This window comes from Pomacea canaliculata, linkage group LG9 (assembly GCF_003073045.1).
Source record: "Pomacea canaliculata isolate SZHN2017 linkage group LG9, ASM307304v1, whole genome shotgun sequence".
NCBI lineage: Eukaryota > Metazoa > Mollusca > Gastropoda > Architaenioglossa > Ampullariidae > Pomacea > Pomacea canaliculata.
The window spans coordinates 16,878,190-16,900,314 of NC_037598.1; the positions used below are offsets into that span (position 1 = coordinate 16,878,190).

The 22,125-nt window shown below is 44.5% G+C and overlaps 1 protein-coding gene across 3 annotated transcripts in view; it reads right to left on the bottom strand.

The window, feature by feature from the left end:
• LOC112571575 (neuromedin-U receptor 1-like) overlaps positions 1-22,125 on the bottom strand; it is a 71,153-nt gene that overhangs the window by 4,655 nt on the left and 44,373 nt on the right. The gene's annotated exons all lie outside the window — the stretch shown is intronic.

The window sequence follows — 22,125 nt, forward strand, 5'->3', positions numbered from 1 at the left end:
CACACACACACGCACATACACACACATGCGTTCAGCGTGAAGCGTCAGGAGCCGCGGGCGGTAATCCCGAGCGAGCAGCTGCATTGCTTCCCTTGCTTCATTAGTGTTTTATGTTTTGTTCACGAAAGCTCGTGACGTCTCCCCTACTGGCTACAATAAAAGTGAACGTCCGTTACCACACTCACAAATCTTGCTAATTGAAGGATGTTCACATGCAGTCACGTGTAACATGCCAAACGGGTCGGCGAAAACTCAGAAAGTATACCGAACCCACGTGAAGTGAGACGTACCGACGGAAGTGTGCACTACGTGAGCTGCTGCTAGACCAACAGAGGAGACGAAGTCACGTTACACTATTTAATCCAAGTGAAGACGTGACGTAGCGGGGACAAACACCAAATAGACTACAATATCGTTCTTAAAACAGTAGTCCACAAGGGTAAGACTTGCATGTGGTCAGAGACGAGACTTGTGTACGTGGTCACAGACTGTGAACGTCACTGATAACGCCCATCACACATTTCCACTGAGTAACTCGCTAAACAGTGTGTCCAACCACTTTCTTAACTACCTTTACTAGAAGGGTTTTTCCTTAATTATCGCTTTAACATTTTCACTCCATTGCTTTCTAACTCAGGTTGTCATCCGATTCCGTGCTGGACTATGTTGACTCACGTGACTCAGTGACGATGCTCCACTTGCCTGCTTTCCCTCATATTGTGATGACACTGCCTCTCTACTGGTGTAGATGTCTAGACTGTCTGTGGAGACAGGAACAGAGAATATGACCGTTCTGTAGACGCCGGTGCCGCAGACTGAGACTGTAAACACCTGCGGCGGGCATTTCAATGGCCTCGTAAAAAGTCTTTCAGCGCGAGAGTCTTTCAGGTGAACTGTGACGAGTTCTTTGAAGTACGTTACCTTCATCAGACACAGAACCTCAGTCATACCAACTCAGACAGCCGAGTCTTAAAGTTGTTTTTTGTGGAAATAGCAATCTGAGAAATGCAAACAAAACTTCATAACATTTTTCCAAGAAATTGAAATGCTGTAAAGAAGGACTGAAAGAATTTAACTGTTAAATAACTTATCAAAAGCAGGCAGTAAAAACTAGAGTGCTGAGACTAGAGAAGGAATTCTGTCAGATAAAAATGTTCTACGCAGATTAACTAAAATAATTCATGGAATAGTGTGTCAAGTAGTAGAGTTCCTCTTGATGTCTACAGTTTTGTGAACGGGCGCAGATTGTAGTCCTCCCTTCCTGTCCACGTATAGACGATGGGCTGACATTTGACCCCGACCTGTCATAGTTTCAACACTTTTGCTTACATTAATCACGGTCGTAAGCTTGTGCCTGGATTTCTAGTCACATACAAATATTTGCTTACTAACAGCAGATTATATTTGTGTTAAAGTGATGTTAGTAATTACAAACTATTACACTCTATATTGATGCCGTTAATAACGCATATCAACATAGTTTATAAGTTAATGTCGTTTGTTTTATTCAAGTGTGTCGGTCCCAAGAGAACATCACAACCATTGGGCTGCTGTCACTGGGGCAGTGGGGGACATTTCAGAGATGACTGGTGTGTCACTGCATAATTTAATTAAGATTTTGTTATGTAAATGATGTCCTACATTATTCGTAATGTGTCCGCGTATCTGATACATTAATTACGACGTGTCGAGCGCAAATCAAGTGACTAATGAAGTTTGACATGTCTTTGCTCGCCCCATGAATAAATGTGGCAGTGCCGTGCGCAGGTTACCGTAGGTTGTTATTTGTTTTTGTATACCACATGCAATACGAGGTTTACGTGCCTCACGCACTTCTCGCCTTATGTACCTCGACATCTACCTTTCACAACACATCACTGAAGCCCTCCTGCAACATTGCATCCACTTTTCATCTGATGAAAGCGGGGAAAGTTTACTGTTTATGATTATTATTATTATGATGATTATGATTATTATTTTTTTTTTTTTGAGGAGAAGCATTATGTGTCGAGCGATCACCGAGCACTCAATCTTTTTGAGGACGTACGGAGGGATGTGAACATGTGCCTCACTCCCTTTTGACGTATTTATTCCTTCTCCTGTCTTGCCTATAATATATTCAGCCTTTCTCGAACTGTATGAAGCACTGTCTCTGTCTCTCTTACTCTTTGTATAACTCTGTCTCTCGACCTCTGTATAACCCGAAGTATTTTCGTTTGACCCTTAAGGGAAATCAGATTCATGCTGTAGAAGTCAGAATGTAAATAAAACATGTCGCCTTTCTAACAACTGTCATCGTCGTCGTCGTTATCTGTCATTGTTCTCCTAGCTATGTTTAACTCATCTACCTTTCTTTTTTTTTTTCCCCTACCTCCATCATTACCGACTTGAAGCTATTTGTGGATGATGGCTAGTTTCTGTCAACATGCTGCTTCACTAACATCGATTACGCCCCCTACAAAGACAACGTTCAGATCCCGGACCACGTGACTGGGTCGTAACGTGCAAGCTCCGTGTGGTCTCGCTGATTGGCTGTAACATAGATCACGGAAACGATCATCCTCTTCTTCTTCCCTCCTGGCACAGACGATAACTCCTGTAGGCGAGTGGTCGCCCTTGATTCCCGATCAGTGATGAATGCGCCGCCTGGCGAGCTGTCAGCTTCGATAAGAAGTGTTGGCTGCTGATGGAAACCCGACCTTTTGCCCATCGTTTTTGGCAAAAACCCGTCTAACCCATTAACCCTGCCAGTTCCACCCACAGACCGACTTCTCCCTCGATGGCTTTTGTCCCTGACTGAGGCTCAGCACTTGGTCAAAGTAAGTACCACAGTGAAAATAAGTAAAACAAGTCTTACACTGAAAATAAGTAAATAAAATGTTAAAATAAGTAAATAAGTAAAATAGGCTTCGCATGCAGGTTGCTTCGCCATTTGTACCTCACTAGAACCAATGACATGGACTCTAAAGGTCAAAGAGTACTCACGAAGTGCAAGGACCATCTGCTAATGGATGCGAGGCAGTCTGCCAGATAGCTCTTGGACTGGCACAGGGAGTGGGTGAACACGCTTATTAACACCAGACAACATGGGATCGCCAATTACACAAGGGACCCGCGGTATGCCCCATGGCCATGTGACATGATCCATGGACGTCCCGATAGTCTTGTGACAGGATCCACGTATGGCCCGATGGCCATGTAACCAGATCCATGTACGTCCTGATAGTCATGTGACAGGATCCACGTATGGTCCGATGGTCTGACCGACATCACTATGACGTAGTAATTGCTACTGATACTGGCAGTTACCATGTGTTCGTCAGTGCGTACAAGCAAGACCTCAAGACCTTCAGTGCTAGAGCCAATTAATTCACGCTCGAATTGTTCCCAGTGGACTGTGTCACCGTTTCCAAGGCAGGAACTGTACAACGAAACAAAAGTCACCCGCATCTACTTTAAGGTTACCACTCTCACTACTTTTTCTTCCCCAAATTTTCTTCCCATGAAGATGTTTTATGCTTTCGCCAAATGACCACAAAAAAGCCGACAAGCGGTGTTTACCTATCTGGCCAGGTACTTACCGTTAATTACATAAGAGATCGCAATCTAAACCAGTTCTTTAGGTGCGTCCGACATGAAAATAAACACGCGGAGGAAGACACACACCTGGAGTAGTTGCAGGTAGATGTTTATTGTTGCGTTTCGACCCAGTCTGGCAGGGTGGCGCTGTCGTACACACAACTTCCCCAGAGACCGTGGGGAGGGGGAGATCTTTCTTCTCCCCTTCTTCTGTCTTGGATCTTGGCTGCCAGCACCACGCCAGGCCGCTGTCACGGAGGGCAAGGTGGTGAAGCAGCTTGGCTCCCTCATTGCCAGGTAAAAATAACAAACCTCCTACACAAGCGGTAGAGAGAGGAGCTGCCTGGGATCAAGGAATAAGTCACCCTTGACTCAAAGTTCAATTTTTCACAAACAACTCAAGTGTGCAGCGACGTCTGGGTGGAAAGAGGTCGACAGGTGTAGCCGAGCATCGTCGGCCGAGTTTCTGTTGTAATACCGGTCTCTCCGGGTGTCAGACGGTACAGGATGGGGTAAGTTTAAATATTGTTGTGCTGCAATACCACTCTCACTGTCATTGAGTGCAGGCGAGGGTGAGGGATCTGAGGTCGGGCAGGGTCACAGAAAGAATTTCTATTGCATCCATGGCCTTGCGATGGCGGTGCACCTTGTTGGGGGCGGGGTGAGTGTGTGCGGGGGCGGATGCTCTCACTTACGGCAGAGGGTCATGACCCCATCCAAAGACATCTCTCGTGATTACAATGCCACACTGTTTGTGTAGATGATGGTTTGGTGGTTGTTCGAGCTAACAAGGTGAAATATCTTTATTGTACATGTAGGTTGTGTCTGTATTGCGTGTCGAGGCCAATCGGAGCAGAAAGTGTGGAGAGTGTGTGGAAAGTGTGTGGAGACTGTCAGGACAGTGTGGAGAGTATGAGGAGTGTGTGAGGAGAGTGTGCTGAGACTGAGAAGTGTGGGAGTGCGAGAAGAGTGTCTGAAGAGTGTGAGGATCTTGTGAGGACAGGTGTGTTTTTAGTGCACATTTAAAAGATTCAATGACTGGTAGGTAGCGGATATGGAAGGAGAGAGAACTCCACTGTTTTGCTGCGGTAACTTAAAAAAAAAAAAACGACGAAAAAGGGCGTTTAGTGTAAATTAATTCCAGCTGTCACCTTCATGATATTTTATTACAGTTTGGTATTTGGACACCCTGACAGTAGACAGCAATATGTGAAGTTTTTTTATTGTCGTCCGTCTTACTTTCCGACAGTAGATGACGATGGTGAAATTCTGTGACTAAGATTTCTGTTTGTCTTTTTAAATTTGTTTTTAGCTGCTGGCTTCAACGGGTACAATCAAATGTGACTTAGGGGTGGATTACATCGCAAATCTTGTTTCTATTTGTTTCAGTGTGGGTTGCTGTAGTTGTAGTCAGACTATGACGCACATACCTCGCGAGGTTTCCAAACCTCTGTGTATAAACTAAAGTACATAAAGTAGGATATGTGTTTGTTTGTTTGCTGCTCAGTGAAACTGATTCAAACACTTTTCCATTTGAGCAAGGCTTGTAAAATGTGGCACCGTGTCAGCAGTTGATAGCAATTTAGTGCTGAGGTATTGTTCGGTTTGGTCTCTGATAACTTTTGAATATTTTGATACTTTGTTGGGTTTTTTTTGTCAACTTGTTTGTAACTTATTTGCATGGTAGGTTTGTTGCTTATGACTGCATAAGACGAGCTTTAGCATCTCTTGAATGACATGATGCTCAGTGTAAAATGCTGGAGACACATTTTTTGAGGGAAAAAATATTTGTACTTCCAGAAGACTAAACTGATCAGTTGTGAGATGTTAAACTCAGTGCTCTATTGTGTGTAAAGGTCCACAAGCGGACAGAGGTATTTCAGCAGTGGACCCAAGGGACATCACAGCATCTGTCAATTAGTGAAGACGTAGGCCATCAGCCTGTGACCCCAGTGCCACAGCCACCTCATCAACAGGTGTCCTGCATGGCCCACTTGGTACAACAGACTGGTATGAGCACACAAAGACTGTGAACACTGGGGTTCACTGCAGTGCAAAACAGTCGTTTGACAGGGACTTATCCTGTCTTACAAGCTACACTCATTAAGTGCAGGGTCACAATACCGACAGACCAAACCCCACATTTCAGGCTATACAAGAGTATCTATAAACGTTGACATTTTATACCGGGATCCAAAACAAGAGTTGCTTTATGGCACATTTCGGTGAACTTTCAAAAGAGGAATCACAATGAAAGCTGGAGAAGACAAAAAAGTCTTCGGTGCATTGAGGCTTTCCTGGCACTCGTACGCATTCACCTGGGTTTATTGCTACAGGACCTTGTAGACAGATTGTGTATCAGTGAAACTAATACCAACAGATGTTTTAAATGTCACACTAACATCAGACAGATGTTTTGGAGATGTCACACTAATATTAGATAGATGTGTCACATGTCACATAAATAGCCCACAGATGTGTGATGCCAGAAATATCATGCCGTTGGTATCCTCAAAGTGATAACACACACATACGCAAGGATAGCATTTCACACAAATGTCTCAGTCACTCGCGTGCGCACGAATACACACACATGCAAACATCCACATTACCTAACACACAGTCACTTTGAGAGAAAGGAAGGAAGAGATGCAACCACAAAACAAAAATAAAATTAAAAAGAGCAAGCCTCTCTCTATAGACCCCCTTGCTCCCCACGTCTGGTGCTGTGCAAGACTTGCTGATGACAGTGGAGTGGCTGCAGTCACCGGCCCATCCTACATCCTGGCGGGCGATGCGGGAAGCAGACTGCACCTCTCAGTAAGACAAAATGCTTCCAAAGTAGAGTCTGGGAACGCAAACGAATCCTAAATCAGTCTCGGTAATTACTGCAAACTGCGCGTTTGTAACGGCACAGGTAGGCGACGGCGTCAGCCCCACAGGTGATCACCTGTTGGCGTCCCCCACTCACCTGTTGCCAGGGACTGGAGAATGATCAGTCCTTGCTGGCCACTTCATCCCACCCTAGTGTGGTCAACGTTCAGAACAACAACAGTCCACCACGGACTAACAATCCTCATCCACACAGACCAGCTCTCTATACAGCGCCTCACGCTGCCTTGTTCCTTCCTTTCACCGTTTTTTTTCACTCCATAAAGGATATTGGAGAGAGAGAGGTGCGGTTGGGGGAGAGCGTGGGGAGAATAGAAGTAGTAAAGCACGTTTCTCTCGATACAGCGCGATGTTAATAAGACTTGCCTTCCTGCTAAGTACCTGAGAACTTTTGCATTCTGGCCCAAAACTTGCGGAAGTGGGGAAAAAACTGGGGATGAGTATGATAATGAGTTGTGACGCGCTACGTGCGGGGTAAAAACCTTCCGCAGCTCCTCATTTCCTTCTGCATCTCCCGTGACAGGATCAGCACCACGAGCATGCAAATCAGGCTTTGTAATGCTCGTGAAAGAAACCTAATTGATAATTCCAAATTTTAGACGTGTATTTTTTCCCCTGGATTTCTACTGTCATTCGAGGTGAGAGAGTGAGGGAGGGAGCTCGAGAGAAAGAGTTTGTGACATCTTCCTGTGGGTTTGTCAACGTAGCGCTCAGCAACCACCCAAACATGAACTGAGCAGACGAGCGATACACGGGTAGCTGTCAGGTCAGTTCTAAGGTCATCGGCAATAATTAAAAGACTTCGACACGAAAGAGCAAAATCCCGCTTTCCGCGCTCGTGTTTTAAAACTTTTTCTTTTTGTTATCGGCAGCGACGACTGTGAATCATATGATGACCTCAGAAAGGTCGGTCGAGTTTCTTGCCGTACGTTGATGCCCTCCCTACACTTACATAGTGGAGTCAGGTGAAAAGTGCAGGTAAGGCTCTGCTCCCAGACACTCAAACCCACCTGAGATCATCTCTCTCCCCCTACTACCCCCCGGAGTGTCTGTGCGCGTGCGCTTCTGGTTCCCTTCAGCATGACGGAAGATTGTGTCAGAAAAATGGAAGTCTTAAAAAAATTGACAGATCGCAGACATCATGTGCAGAACGGTGTGTGAGGAGAGGGGAAAAGAGAGAGTAAGAGAGAGAGGTAGTGTTGGCAATGTTTACATGTTTATAAGACATTAAGACCAGGATGTGGATGTCGTTGTGCTGTACATCGTGTGTTGGGAGATGTGGAGGCAAGGAAACATTGAGAGATTCTCTACTGACCTGCTTGTCTGGCTTCAGATGGAGCAAGTCCTAAACAGCCACATTCTTTAGAATCAGGTTCACAACTTTCTCGACTTTCAAACGGCTTCGTGTAGAATATTTTGAGTGAACTTTGTCAGCTGCCATGTCTCTCCGTGTGCTCCCCGAACAACCGGCACCAGTCTAGAGACGAATGGCTGACTGACTGTTCCTCGCTTACTTATCTGTATCAACTGATTGCTCGGTCACTGTGCCTTGCCACTGTGTCTTCTTGCTATTGCCATGACACAAAGTATTTTGATAAAGTATTTCACAAATATTTAAGGATATCTTCTGCATGTGTTATTCTTTTATAGCTCATATGTTATTTGTTTGTTTTCCTGTCTCTCGTATGCTGTCTATGTTTCGTTTTTGTTCCCAAGTGCTAAGAGAATTCTACTTAGGAGTGTGAGTGCGCTTACAAATTTTGTATTTTTATTATGATGTGTGTGTGTGAGGGGGTAAGGGGGTATTCGCATGACCGACTACACAGGCTCCAGCAGGTGACAGATTAGCTCGGTCACTATAGCAACCACTATCGTCGTTCTTTGAGCGTGATGGAGCCTCTGATTATGTCAGTTTAAGGTAGAGGCCGGCAGATGATGAGACACGTGTGGTAGCAAACCTCAGTGAGGCAGCAGCTCACAACAGTCCACAAAGTCTTTGGTTGGTTTGGTGTCGTGGGAACGAGAGAGCCGAGCTGAGATGGAGACTTTGCATGCAAATAAAAGTTAGCTTGTTTGGATCTTGACCGTTGCAGACCCCAATGACAAAGAACAATTGTTTGGCCGATAAACATGTCAACACGTGACATACCTCAAAGACATCTCAAATGTATACCTTGGCTCAAAATGACCCAGGTTTCTGACCACTTCAGACATGCTGGCGACACCATCCATCCATGACACCGTCGGATATAACAGACACTCGCTGCCTCCCTCAGTCTGTCCGTCATGGAGCTAACTTACATCCCTAACAACTGTCGGATATGACGACAGCTCTGACTCCCGTCAGAAATAAAGAGAACTGTAGTCATACCCGACATCTGTCGGACGCAGAGGCAGCAACGTCAGCGGGACCGTCTGGCGCCAGTCCAGCGCCGCAATCCGTGGAAGGTCCCGGATGATGCATGCACGTGCAGCAGGACCGCAGCGGGAGCCACGTGCTGCGATGTCTCGCTGCACACGAAAACTCAAACAATTCTGCGAGAAGACGTGGGTTCGCTGCAGGAGGTGGCGCAGTGTGGTGAAGGGAGACAACGATCTATCTCGCAGTGTTTATACACCGAGACAAACTCTGGACCGTCAGGGGGTGCGAGGAGGCTCCCTTGTTTACGATCAAACAACAACAAAAGGGTCTGACAGTCTTAACATCTTCCAGCATAAAATTTACGTGAAAATGTGCTTTCGGAAACAGTAGCTCAAGGTAATATAAACGGTAAGAATGAAGTGAAGGTCGAGTGGAGAAAGTCGGGTGACCTGCCAACGAGCCTTGCACTGGAAAATGTGTGAGTGAGTGTATAAGTGAGTGTGTGAGTGAGGTGTGTGTGTGTGAGTGAGTGCGTGAGTGAGTGAGAGAGTGAGTGAAATGAAAGCAACATTAAATATGTGTACAACTATGACGACACAGGCTCTAAAAGCATGCATGTTGAATCCCCGGATGCTTTGGAAAACAGTGTAACACTGCGAACCGGAAGGAGAGGTCAGAACATTGATTACAGCAACTATAAAGATTAAGTGGAAATAAAAGTTAAAGTGAAAAGATTTAGAGTTCGCCCACCTCGTGATGACTTGAGAAACATTAGGAAGGTATCCCCAGATGAGCTGCCATCTTTTTGCCACCGCCATCAAACCCAAGACTGATAAATCACAAATGTCAACATCCCAAATAGACTATTCCCTCAACACTTAAGGAAAGTAGTAAAAGATTGCAAAACTTCTCTCAGAAAACGTAGTAAAAGATTTGTTAAGCTGATGGAAAGAGCGAGGGATAAGTGTTCTGCACACGAACACAGAAACCAAACGAGAGTCAGCATGGTAGGGACGGGTGGGTACTCAGGGGTCGGGTGCGGATGGGTCTTCAGTCACCATGGAAGCTAGATGGGGGTCAGCGGGGTGGAAACCATCATCTCTTCCGCGAGAAGGACAAGCAGAAAAAAAGACAAAAGGCTAGTTTGCTAAAATAATCAGCTTACAATCAGCCTGGTAGAATCAAGACAGCAACTTGCATGGTTCTCCATTAAAGGCGACATCTGTCTTCTTGACATCTGATGTGGACGAGAACAGACCAGCAGGCAGGCATTGAAAAAAAGCGAGAAATCAGATGCGACCCTCTGCACTTCTTGAAGGAAAAGGTCACACATCCGGGCAAACTAACCGAGTCAGCAAGAATTGATACAAATGTTCTTACATCATGACCTTTCACACTCAGTAAATACTCGGTCGTGTCATCATCCTACGCTGATTCTCAAGGGCGGTAACAGGAGAATTTTCCCGAAAAGGACTTTGGGTGCAGAACGTTTGAAATCTGCGGACCAGAAGTCTCACTGCGCATGTCCACATTGCATCAATCACGCGCAAGGATGTGCGTAGTTCGCCAGCTCAGCAGCGCCGCCTGGCAGCGGCCATATTTCATCGGCAAGGGGAGTAACTCGAAATCCATGTCTACTTCTGCCCGATACCGTCCATTCACCATGTTCTTGTTTGCTCATAATTACCCCGCTTTGTTATCGATGGGTGGGTGGATACGGAGGGTGCGCAGTCAGCATGGCCATCGATCTCCTGTGGAAATATTCCTCACTTGTGGCGGGACACCCACAGCCTCTCAGGTGGAGGCTAGAAACTAACAAAGACCACAAGTGGACAGTACAGGGAGGAGATGGAGTATGGCCACAAACACTTGTCGTCTGTCTCCATGATCCAGCTCCTGTCTCACCGTCAGCTGCACTCCCCCAGCTGCGGCGTCAAACGCAAAACGACTCCATCGGCAGGAAGTGCAGCTGACAGGAACTGCGTCACAGAAGTTCAGAAAAGATGATCGAGATGCTTTAGTTGACTGAGAAGAAAGAAGATGGAAAAAAAAAAACAGCGAGAAAAAGAGAGAAAGAGAAAGAAAGAAGAAAAGAAATAATAGTAGTAAGTAGACATAGGATGGAAGGGGAGAAAAATGGAAAAGAAAAAAAAAATAAAGACAAATGTTCTGATCGCCATGACTGTTACCCTTGTCGGCAATATTCCATCAAGAAGGAATGGCTGCGCAGACTGTTGACAGTAACTAATAATTTTTTTTCAAACTTAATTAAATATTATTAATAATGACTACTTTCTTGGCAATGATGCATTTTGTTTCTCTCTGCTAGCATGCAGCTGCGGCTGCACGTCGTGTTGAAATGTCGACAATTATTAGATGTTGATGGTACAGGGTTTGGAGAGGAACATCAAAGAGTGGAACTACACATCATCTACCTGCACTTGTTTACGGTGTGTACTGAAGTGGTTCGCAGTGAAGAGAGCAAACCTGGCGCTGCCTGCAAACCATGGAGCACACCAGCGGCCACCAACATTTCTTTCAAACCTTTTAAACAGTCAACATCTCAACGACAACAGAAATTAGAACAGGACCAGCAAAGTGGGGAAGGCAGGCTTAGTCACCAGACATGGCATCAAGAAAACATGTCTTGCTTCTCGCTAAAAGCCGCAATGTTTCTTTTGCTCTTTTTTTGTCGACTTTTTTGATGTCAGTTGGAAGATGGACTAGTCTCTAGCTAGATGCTCTCTACCTGGAAATAATGAAGCATCAGTAGAGGAATGTGGGTTGTGGAGATGTCTAGAGCAAAGACTTGGTGCCAGTAATGGAGCCTGTCATATATCGCCGCCGGTACCTGTGATGTCTGATGTCTTCATCTTCATCATCGTTACCGAGTGTTTCAGCTCCACACAACGTCTCCAGACCAACGATAAAGCAACGCTGTAGTTAAAGTATATACTTGTTTTTCTCCACCAACTTTGTGTAAAATTTGTTTTAAAAAAATTATTTCAGCGCGTTAAATAACGCACACATATCGGCATGCATCCAAAACCAGGTGATTACCTGTTGTGTTTATGTCAAAGAGGGTTTTGTTGATAAGTTGAAGCTTACCTGTGTATGTAGGTTATCTGTGGTTGAGAGAATAATCAAATATTAAAAGAGGCTGACAACTGCAAGACCTCCACGATTTTTAGACCAAATGCAAATGTGCTAACTGATTTATAATGGGAACTGACATGGAAGCTCATTTCACAATTTCTGTTTGCTCATTTGAAATTTGCAAACAAAATGTCCAAGATCTGTTACAAGCAAAGCAAATTCTGAATTGCGGTAATGAAAAATAAGGGAGAAAGTCTTAACACACAAATAGAGAGCAGACAGATGCTGCGGTCCTCTCAAGCCTCTGTCATGATGCCATGATGTAGTAAGATGTAATTTAATGTATGAGAAAAACTCTTTAAGCATCGAATGATTTGTTGTGTTTATGAGATGATCTAAGTTTCTAGAATATTTAAGGTTTGATCTGCGGATAATTGCCCTTGCCTATAGTCACTCTCCGTCAATAGAAGAAAGGAGAAGCCGATACACAGGTCTTCGTGTTTTGTGGAATGAAAGAAGGCGTGTGAAGAGAGTGTGACTGTGACAGTTGGTCAGCCTCACTCTAGCATTGGAATGACGACCACCCGGCGCTGGTTGGCTATGGCTGGCTATGGCTACCCGACAGAATCAATGTCCGGGTGCATGTTCACGATTAGCGGTCGATTCCCAGGGCGCGTGGGCTGATGGTGTTGACATCACAAGGCCGCCATTAGCAACACACGAGCACACACGAGTAGTTGGCAGTCATTAAGGCCAAGGTTACGTGTTGGTCTCTGAATCTTCAAAGCTTGACCCCTGAATCTTTCCACTTTAATGACATAGAGCGGCGAAAATAAATCTTGGATGAGCAGGAGCATCGCTGTGGATGTTTATTGTCTTTGGCCATGACGCAGTTAAAGGAAAAGGCAAGTGACAGCAAGTTGAATTTAAAGGACAAATATATATATATTAATAATTAACCGACTGAACTGTTTCGCTCAAAAGTCCGGGTTTTCAACGAACTGTCTACTTACATTCGTATCTATAACACAGCCGAGGGCCATCATGTTTCTGTACTCTTTGTAGACAGAAAACAAACTGACCGACTGGTGACATAGGACCCTCGCGGTACCACGTGACAAGAACTCAGGTTTGGAACTACGTATGTATGAGTCCTGAGGCCATGATCCCAGCTTCTCCACTTCCGAGACTGAAAGTGAAGGCTGGAGCTGGATGCGCTCGTTGACCTCATTTGACATCAAAACTTTGTTTTAGACGAGATTGTAAGTAAACAATTCTGTCACACGCACGCACAGAGAAGGAGATATTGAGTTCAAAAGATTAATAAAAAAATTGCATTCAAAATAATTTTTGTGTGATTTACACACACAATTTGAACATATAAATTTGATCAGGTCGAAAGTCAGCGATAAATATATGCTAATTGCAGAAAAACCCCGATAGCCTGGGTGTAATATTAAAATCGAAGAAACCTAGACCCTTGAGAGGGAAAAAGAATTTAATTTTTGGAGGTAGGAATGGCTGTGTACTAAACTTTCATCTGGCAATCATTCTTCGCAGATCCCACGTTCCTCAAGAAATAACAAGTTTTCATTTTCAAGAAAACCTCGGCCACCAGTTCAGAACTTCTCTGATTAAACAAATAATAATTAAGATTTACATTTGGCGGTAAGTTTATGAGAGAAAAACCCACAAATTAATGTGGAATCAGATAATGCTGTGGTGGACTTGCTGTAAGTCTCTGTTGGTTATAAAAGTCCAGATGAGGGTGTAGTGGACTAGTTTCACAAGAAGCTGATATAAACCTCCGGATGATGTTGTTTGTTTACTACAGACACTCGGATGATGCTGTGGTGGACCATTGACAAAGTATCTGTTTGTTATAAACATTTGGATAACATTGTAGTGGACAAGTGCCACAAGTATCTGTTCATTATATTCTGTCTCGATTCCCTTATCTACTTCCCTCCTCGACATTCCTTTTTTTTCATAAAATAGGTGTGTGTGCGCGCGCTTACGTGTATGTATATCCCGCATACTCGTTTGCACGTGTGTATTCTAGGTCGATGTATGACAAGAAGCTTCGTACAGATTCTCTTTCGTAAACAATGTTTGTCATCCGCACCTCTACAATATGGCAAGTGGACTTCTACAAGCGCTCTGTCGTAAACAGGATCCGTCACCACCACACCGATACGTCACGTGCCTTCTCATTCTCATTACGGTAAAAGGAAGCCTAGTGATTGGATGTGTCCTGTCTGTAGGGACCGTTCAAATGATACATTTCACTAGGAACCAGAGATCTGCCATCAGAAACTTCAAATAAATCATGAGAGGTTGTGCGGAGTTCCGTCCCATTAATGTTGACAGGATGACGTAATCTGCACGTGCGTGGGAAACATGGTGACGTCAAGGGTGCCAGTCGATAGTACAGAGCTGTCGTCCAAACATGTCTCACCCACAATCGGCCTTCATATCATGGGTTAAGACATAACAATTGATGCGGAGCAAGCCTACTATCGTCGAACATGAAAACAGAAATCATGCGCCGACTGTGGATGCACCTCTCGCAGCCTCAGCCTCACGAGCAGCCATGTGACGTCAACAGCGGTGCACGTGCGCTCTGTCACGCCGCCTGCTTAATTACGACAGTGAGCCGTGAATTTGGGGAAAAACCTTTCGTGTTTAAATAAATGATGGCGCCATCGCATGCTTTAAAATTCGCTGTACCAGTTTTTAGCCATTTTTTAACCTCAAGGATCTCAGGTCACATTTGAGCCACTAGTTTGTGATGGACTGTGGACTGTGGACTGTGGACTGCTGACGACAGTTTTTGTTTTTTGTACACAGCAGTCTGTTGCGAGAGCTGGTCATTCCATTTTTCTGACTGCTCAAATCCCATGGACATGGAAGAAAAATCACATAAAAAAGTGAGACTTTGCAAACATGGTGCAAACAAGACTTTCAGACTTATACAGCAATCAAGTGTAAGTATGAATTAGAAAATAAAAGTGGATTCACAGCTTATAAGTATAAAATAGAAGTATTTCGCTGGCGACAGGAAATAAGCTAGCTCATCTAAATAAACACTGCAACTGCGGCGACGATTTCAATAGCATTTCAAGCTAGCTCCACTAACTTTGAAGCCAACTCCACTAACTACATGTCAAGCTAGCTCCACTAACTCCATGTCAAGCTAGCTCCGCTAACTCCATGTCAAGCTAGCTCTGATAAACACATTTCAATTTATGCATAACGAAATTGCTAGAGTGTGTCAACAAGCGCTGCTGTGCGATATACAAAAAAAAAAAAAAAAAAAAGGAAAAACATAAAAAGAATGGAAGCAGAATCAAGCCAGACAAGTTTAACATTATTAACGTCTGAGTGTCTATCAGCTCTATAATCATCTCTACTCCCTGTAGCCGCTACCCACCCCGTCAACAGGCCGGAGGGTGAGGCGGGTAAATGACGGGTTTCCACAAGGCTCGGCTTGAGGACCCTGCCTGTGGTAAGGCGAGGATTGACCGACTGCTTTCTCTGACAACCATAATGGCTGCTGCATGCATATGGAGCGAGAACTCTGGTGCCAAGTGATCATTTTTTATTGTTTACCCAGACAGCACGAGCGACCTTGGTGGGGACAGGAGTGAATGCGGTCAGAGAGTGTAAGTTGAGCGAGCAAAAAACAAAAAACAAAAAACAAAAAACAAAAAAACAAAAACAATAAAAAGAAAAAAAGTTGAATCTGGCTGACGTGTTTCAGATTTGTAGCCGACTTAACAAGCTCAGCTCCCGACCTCGTCCTCGCCATCTAATTGCACGAGCATGTCGTGCGTGGTGTATGCCGCCATCGCCCTCCTCCATCCTCCCAAAAGCTTACACGAGACCAACAATGGAGGATGTCCTTCGGCTTGACGTTAACTACCAGGTCGCTGAAACTTATTTTCCTCTGGAACTATTTTCAGTTTATTATACTTTCAGTCAGTTTATGTTAGCGAACCTCTTGATTATCAGCGGATACATCACAAACCTTGAGTTTGTACACAACTGCACTTTTGCTCTCACAAGAAAACAAAAAATTGTAATTGGACCTTCAGCTGTCATGAAGTCATTATCGTTGGCGGTTGTGAAGTCATTACCGTTTTAAACTGACATAAACTGTCATGAAGTCACTTTATTTTTTAACTGACTGTTGCAAGTTTGATGCTCGTTGCACGTGCACGTCACAGGACCAACGTCGGACCGACATGCGCCTTTAATCTTTCTTATCCAGCGGCGTGAGCACAACTCAGACACGTTTTCCATCTCTGCGCCCAAATGAGATCAGAAGAGCCATCTGTTTACCAGAAACAGTCCTAAACATCCTGTCCAACAGCAATGGCCGATGATCGTCTGGTTATTTGGGTTAACGAGCTGTGGGTTGGTTTTTTGTTGTTTTTTATTTTCACACCTCTTGGTAGATAATGTGATATTGTAGTTATCTAGAAAGCTGTAAACATGGCCACTGGAGGTCTAATCTCAGCAGTCGCTTGACGTTCATGGACAGGTTACAGCCCATCCATTCACTAGACAACTACTTCCTGTCAGTAACCAGAGTTGGTAGCGGGATGTGCCTGGCAGCCAGCCTCACCGGGGTGTGGTGTAGTGGACAGTCACTGTGGGGGGTAGTTGGTAGTCTACCCGAAATCCTGTAAACCTGCTTCATCCAACACAGACTTTACTCTGCAAATGTGCAGGCACTTCTCTCTCTCATCAATCACAGGGTGACTGTTTTGTTCACTATCACCACGACTGTGAGTGGCATCCCCATGATGAATATGTACACTACATCATGCTCATGTGCTCCTAGGGTCTGTGCATGTGCCTTAAAACAGGTTCTTACAATTTGTATTGTTTTGCTTGCAGTATGAGGCAACTTAGTTTTCCCCCTTAGAAATGATTTCACAATTTGCGCATTTTTGTTGCAGATCCAATTTTTCATCAAAGCAGTTCTGTCAGATAATACCAATGGGGACAAAACAAGTTATCTTGTTTACCTTCTGATATGACTAAACGGTGTCAGAGGCCAGCAAAATAATGTGAAACCAATCCCCACCCCTTACTGTTTATATTATTTATATTACGTAGAGAGAAACAGCTCTGTGAAGAGAGACACCTGCTGCCTGGACCAGAATCTTTCTTTGTATCAAGCCCTTGTCACCACGAGACCAACACAATCATCTATTGAGTACAAACTTATTTGAAGAGCCCAGCAGGAGCCCACATGAGGTAACTCATATCTTTAGAAATTAGTTGTTTCACGTTGACAACAAGCTGTCCCTGCACTCTGACAGAGACCTGTGCACCTCAGTGTGACACCAACCTGTCCCTGTCCTCTGACATCCATGTGCACCTCAGTGTGACGACAAGTGGATGTGGTCTGAGGACCGTCCAGTGCAATGTGCTTACCTGTGGACTAGGGGATGTTTCGCACTAACCAAAGGCCCAACAGGTTTAATAGATGTCTAGGAATTTGTCAACAAAATCTTATCTTGAATAAGATCAATCGCAGACCCCTTAAACAGTTTCAAAACGTACATACTGTACAAAGTATATGTTAAATAATGTTGTGTTGTTCACAATGAATACCCGATCAAAGGATAGTGTTGATGCGAGCAAGAGAAAAGGTTTTCACGCTGTTATATGTCGATTCTAGCGATTCATCAGCTGACATTATTGTTACTACTTGTTTGTTTAGAGCACTGTGTTGGTTAGATACCCGTGTGTCTGACTCTGCATTAGGGTATCTGAGCCTGTATAAAATAAGCTAGCAAAAACAGATTACAAGTATTAAAGAGATAAACTCTTGTGTCACGAGTAGCCTAGAAGACAACAAGTAAACACATATACAAACTTAATAATCACATTTCTATCTCACAGTCCCGTGGACAATACTGCTGTTCACGCAACGTTCATGAGAGTTTTAAATACCTTTAAAAACAAATAATGACAAGGCGAAGATTTTTAAAGTTCTAAATAACAAAGCTAACTAAATAAAAACTAGATGGCCATTTACAGAACTTAATAGTATATAAACTTCTCTCGAATACTACTGCATGCTGGGTAAACAGAATTACAATGTAGTTCGGACTATTCAGTATCACGAGAGCTACGACCCACAGCAACAGAGTGATTTTATGGCTGACATGTCTCATCTAACCCTAGTCACAGCGCATTGGGTAAGCTGTGTGAATGAATAAATGAGAGAGAGAGATTAACAGCGAGAAAAGTACCCCGGTCTCCTTCACTTCACTATGTCCGACAAGTCATTGACCTGTTGTCTGCGACATTTTACAGTATGTACATACATCATATGACTGATGTCATCTGTACAGTCGCTTGTCTCTCACTGTACACTGTCTCTGTCTCTCTCCCGTCTGTTCACCTGTCTGGCAAGCACAATGTGTTAGAGAGAGAGAAAGGGAGAGAAAGGGAAGAAGCAGAGAGAGAAGAGCTGCGCTACACACACAACCCACCCCAATATATTTTAAAATGCCGGGGTGGATTAGTTTGCCACAAGAAGTTGTAAAAACTACACCTGTGCCTGAAGTGAAAGCATTAGCTCCGGGCAGAAAGTATGCAGTCAACAGCAACACAAGGCAACCTGTGCTTTTTGTCCGCCTTCCTTATTTTCACTAAGCTGTCTAACGGGGTTTGTTTTCCAGATGGGGAGGTGGAGGAGGAGAAGGAGGAGGAGTGCAAGATTTCCCTTCACTACTGCGCATTGGTTTTCTGTAAATCTGACGAAAGCTACCCAAGACCGCGTGCTGTATTTTAATCGTCCAAATAGTGTTGTTTATTTATTGGTGGAAAAAGTTTGTTTGCAGTCGTGTTTCATGAGAACAAGACACGAAGGTGGGCCTTTCCCTGAGTTGTGTCTGTAAGAGTGTACAAGTCTGTTAGCTGTGTTGTAAGTCTGGTAAAAATTCCTTTTCCTTCTTTCTCTCTGCACATTCCTATTTCTTAGTCTTTCTTCCTTTGCTGTGAATCTATGGGCGTCAAAACCTCTTGAATGCAATTTTTTGGAATGCTTTCTACAGGAGGATTTCAAGTCTAAAGAAAGAAATCGGCAAAAAGTGGGAGACATGCATCTCGCAAATGTACCGTGGGCGGAGGAGTGGGTTTGCCCACTTTCCCAGATGAAAGAGCTTGTATTTCACATTAAAGTCCATATTCGATGGACGGACGGGTTATGGTCACAGAGGGACAGAGCTGGCCAGAGGAAAAAGCATCAGCGAGGTATGGATGGGAAGACAGAGAACATCACGGAGGTGCACACAGCATGCTGGGATCGCTGCCTGGAGACATCACCAAGACACCAGTTATCACAAGCAAATGGAGGTGTAGAGGACATTAAACGAGAAAATGGAGATACTTTCAGGACATGGCAGTCATCAGCCTCTGGGAATCGAGCCAGTGTCAAACATACAAGCTCCAGTCGTACAGCTGTATGTGACCTTTGAACCATGCAGCTGTATGCCTGCGTTTAAGTCACGCAGCTGCATTCTACGTTTAAGCCGTGCAGCTGTATATCTGTTTCAGACGTGCAGTTGTTTACTTCGGTGGCGTGCAGCTGTATATCTTTCTTTGAGACATGCAGTTGTTTACTTCGGTGCCATGCAGCTGTATATCTGTTTCAGACGTGCAGTTGTTTACTTTGGTGCCGTGCAGCTGCGCGTGTGTGTTTTGCACTGTGGGCTATCGACATGGTCCTGCTGTGTGTGGCGAGTCGCTGCCTCATCATTTCATCAACGATGACTTGAGGGATTACAGTCGGCTGTTATGCCTCATAATTTCCTCAACACCGACTTGAGGGATTACAGTCGGCTGTTATGCCTCATAATTTCCTCAACACCGACATCAGGGATTACAGCGGCTGATTTGCCTCATAAAGCAGCTTCACTCGCGCGCTGATGTCCGCGCTTCATCTTCTCTTGCAAATCTTTTTAAAATATCACCTGAGGTCGTCCCCGGATTTACACGGCCAATTCGGATGTGAACATCGTCGGTTAAGCCAATTCCCGTACATCGATCACGCTGTTAGCACTGTTTTGTTTTGGAGGGGAGTGTTTGCACTCCTAACAAGCTCCCTGACTCACGCCCGCCTCTTCAATAACCACCTTTAGTTATCGTCATAAAAATCTAATTAGCTCGCTAGCCTTAAATATCTGCTGTACCACGTGTCTGTTTTCGATAACTCCAAGGAAGGGCGGAAGACATAAAAAGAGATTGGTGGGAGGGATGCTAGAATGTGAGCGGTGTCTTTGGCAAGAGTCAGCAGCCGCCATGCAGGTGGTGTGAGCCCGAGGGGCTCTGGAGGCAGATGCGTAGGGAATATTTGTTTCTTTACAAAACTTGTACGAGTCCAGTCCACATCAGTGTTCTCATCAGACAGGAACAAGGGCACATCCCTACATCCCCCTAAACTCTCACCCCACTCACCCCACTCGTTAAGTGTTTACCTCGCAAGCTATTTAAGGTTCCCGCCATGCTTGCTTGTTAAAGTAGTTTATGAATGTGTTTATGAAGGCGGGAATTTTACGAGTTAGAAGATTCATCACATGCGCCAACAAATGAACATGAGCACAGCTCAAACTCTTTGACTCTCTCTCTTCTTTCTCTTTTTTTTTTTTCTTACGAACACACCTCGCCTATCTGTCTTTGTGTGAATGAAAGAAAAGGAGACTGTGTTTGAACCTGGCATTTGACCTTTGACACTAACACTGTGCGGATAACAGGTGATTAGACATAGGGTGGTGTGGCAGACAAAGTTGAAGATGGTGCTGTCTGCCGACCTCATCATAAGCCAACTTCAAGAGTGTGACGGAGAAATTAATTCGGTTGTTGTTGTCTGTTATCATCTGGCGAGGCGGACAACAAACAACACGAGCAGAGGGTTGATAAGACGTAATAAGTAGAACAAGTGACTAGTAACATCACCAGCACTAGTGAGTAGAACATTAAGTTGGTGTCTGTATAACAAGAGGCTAGAGAAGTGATAGCACTAGTGAGTAGAGCACCAGGCTATACCCAGGGTTAGTAAACAGAGAACAGGTTATTGACAGAACTAATTATTGGAACAAGAGGGTATAGACGGCACCACAGATGGCGAATCCTGCTCCCTCACTGGGAGGGTAATTAAGATCCCAGTCTATATATAAAGGAAATAAATGACTCAAGAGTCTGGACATGACTTTCGAGTCTGAGAGTCATTTCCGTGCTGAGAAGCGCAGGTGAGATGTACAAAGGTGCGCTACCGTCTGCTCCCCCCGTCTCGCCATCTCGCACGTGCCACACCAGCGACCAGGTGGGTGGAGGCGAGGTGTGGGTGTGTGAGGGAGACGGTGAATGTCGGGTGGCGCCGTGACGCACAACAAAACAACCGTTACAGCAAGACCCTGCACGACACACCGCTGTCCTGACGCTGTCGCATGCTTGCGTCAGAAACAACCCAACCAATCGTCGCCTAAATGCCCTGTGACGTCAAATGCCTGCATTAAGATAAAACAACTCCGAGCAATAACGTGTTGGTGACGTTACGTCACGTCATTGGCGAACCGTTTCTGTTTACGCAAACGTCTGGTTCCAGAATAGCACGTAAATACAGCGTTCTCCTTGTTTAACTGACATGGCGAGGGGAATATAGGATGGGTTCCGCAGGATGTTGAGATCTTTATTTGTTTTGTTTTGTTTTTCCCTCCTGCCTTGTGTGTTTCTTTTGCTTGGTTTATTATTTATCTGTTTATTAAAACTCATTTTTAGTCTTTAATACTCGGTTATTCTAAAGTTTTATATTTTTACAAATTTCCCGGCTTTTGATGTCGACATTTTAAAGCAGTTATTTGCGTTATCCTTTACAGGTGTATTATATAATTTTGTAGCAAACAGGGAAGTGTCAAATGACTGATGTGATCTGCTCGGCATTTTGCTGCACTCTCAGGGCGTCAAAAGCCTTTACTATGTCGCTGAGTTCGTGTCGTAAAAATGGTCAGGTAAGGCAGGCTTTCTGGATCAGCGTTCAATCAACCAAAAAATCGCTTTGAAATATTCCGTTCAGCTCGCAACACTAACACGCACGTCACCGGAACAAAGAGTAACACGAGTTTTGCGATCATCGCCGGTCTCTTTGATCTCGGCAGGAAGCAGCTTCCTTTCCA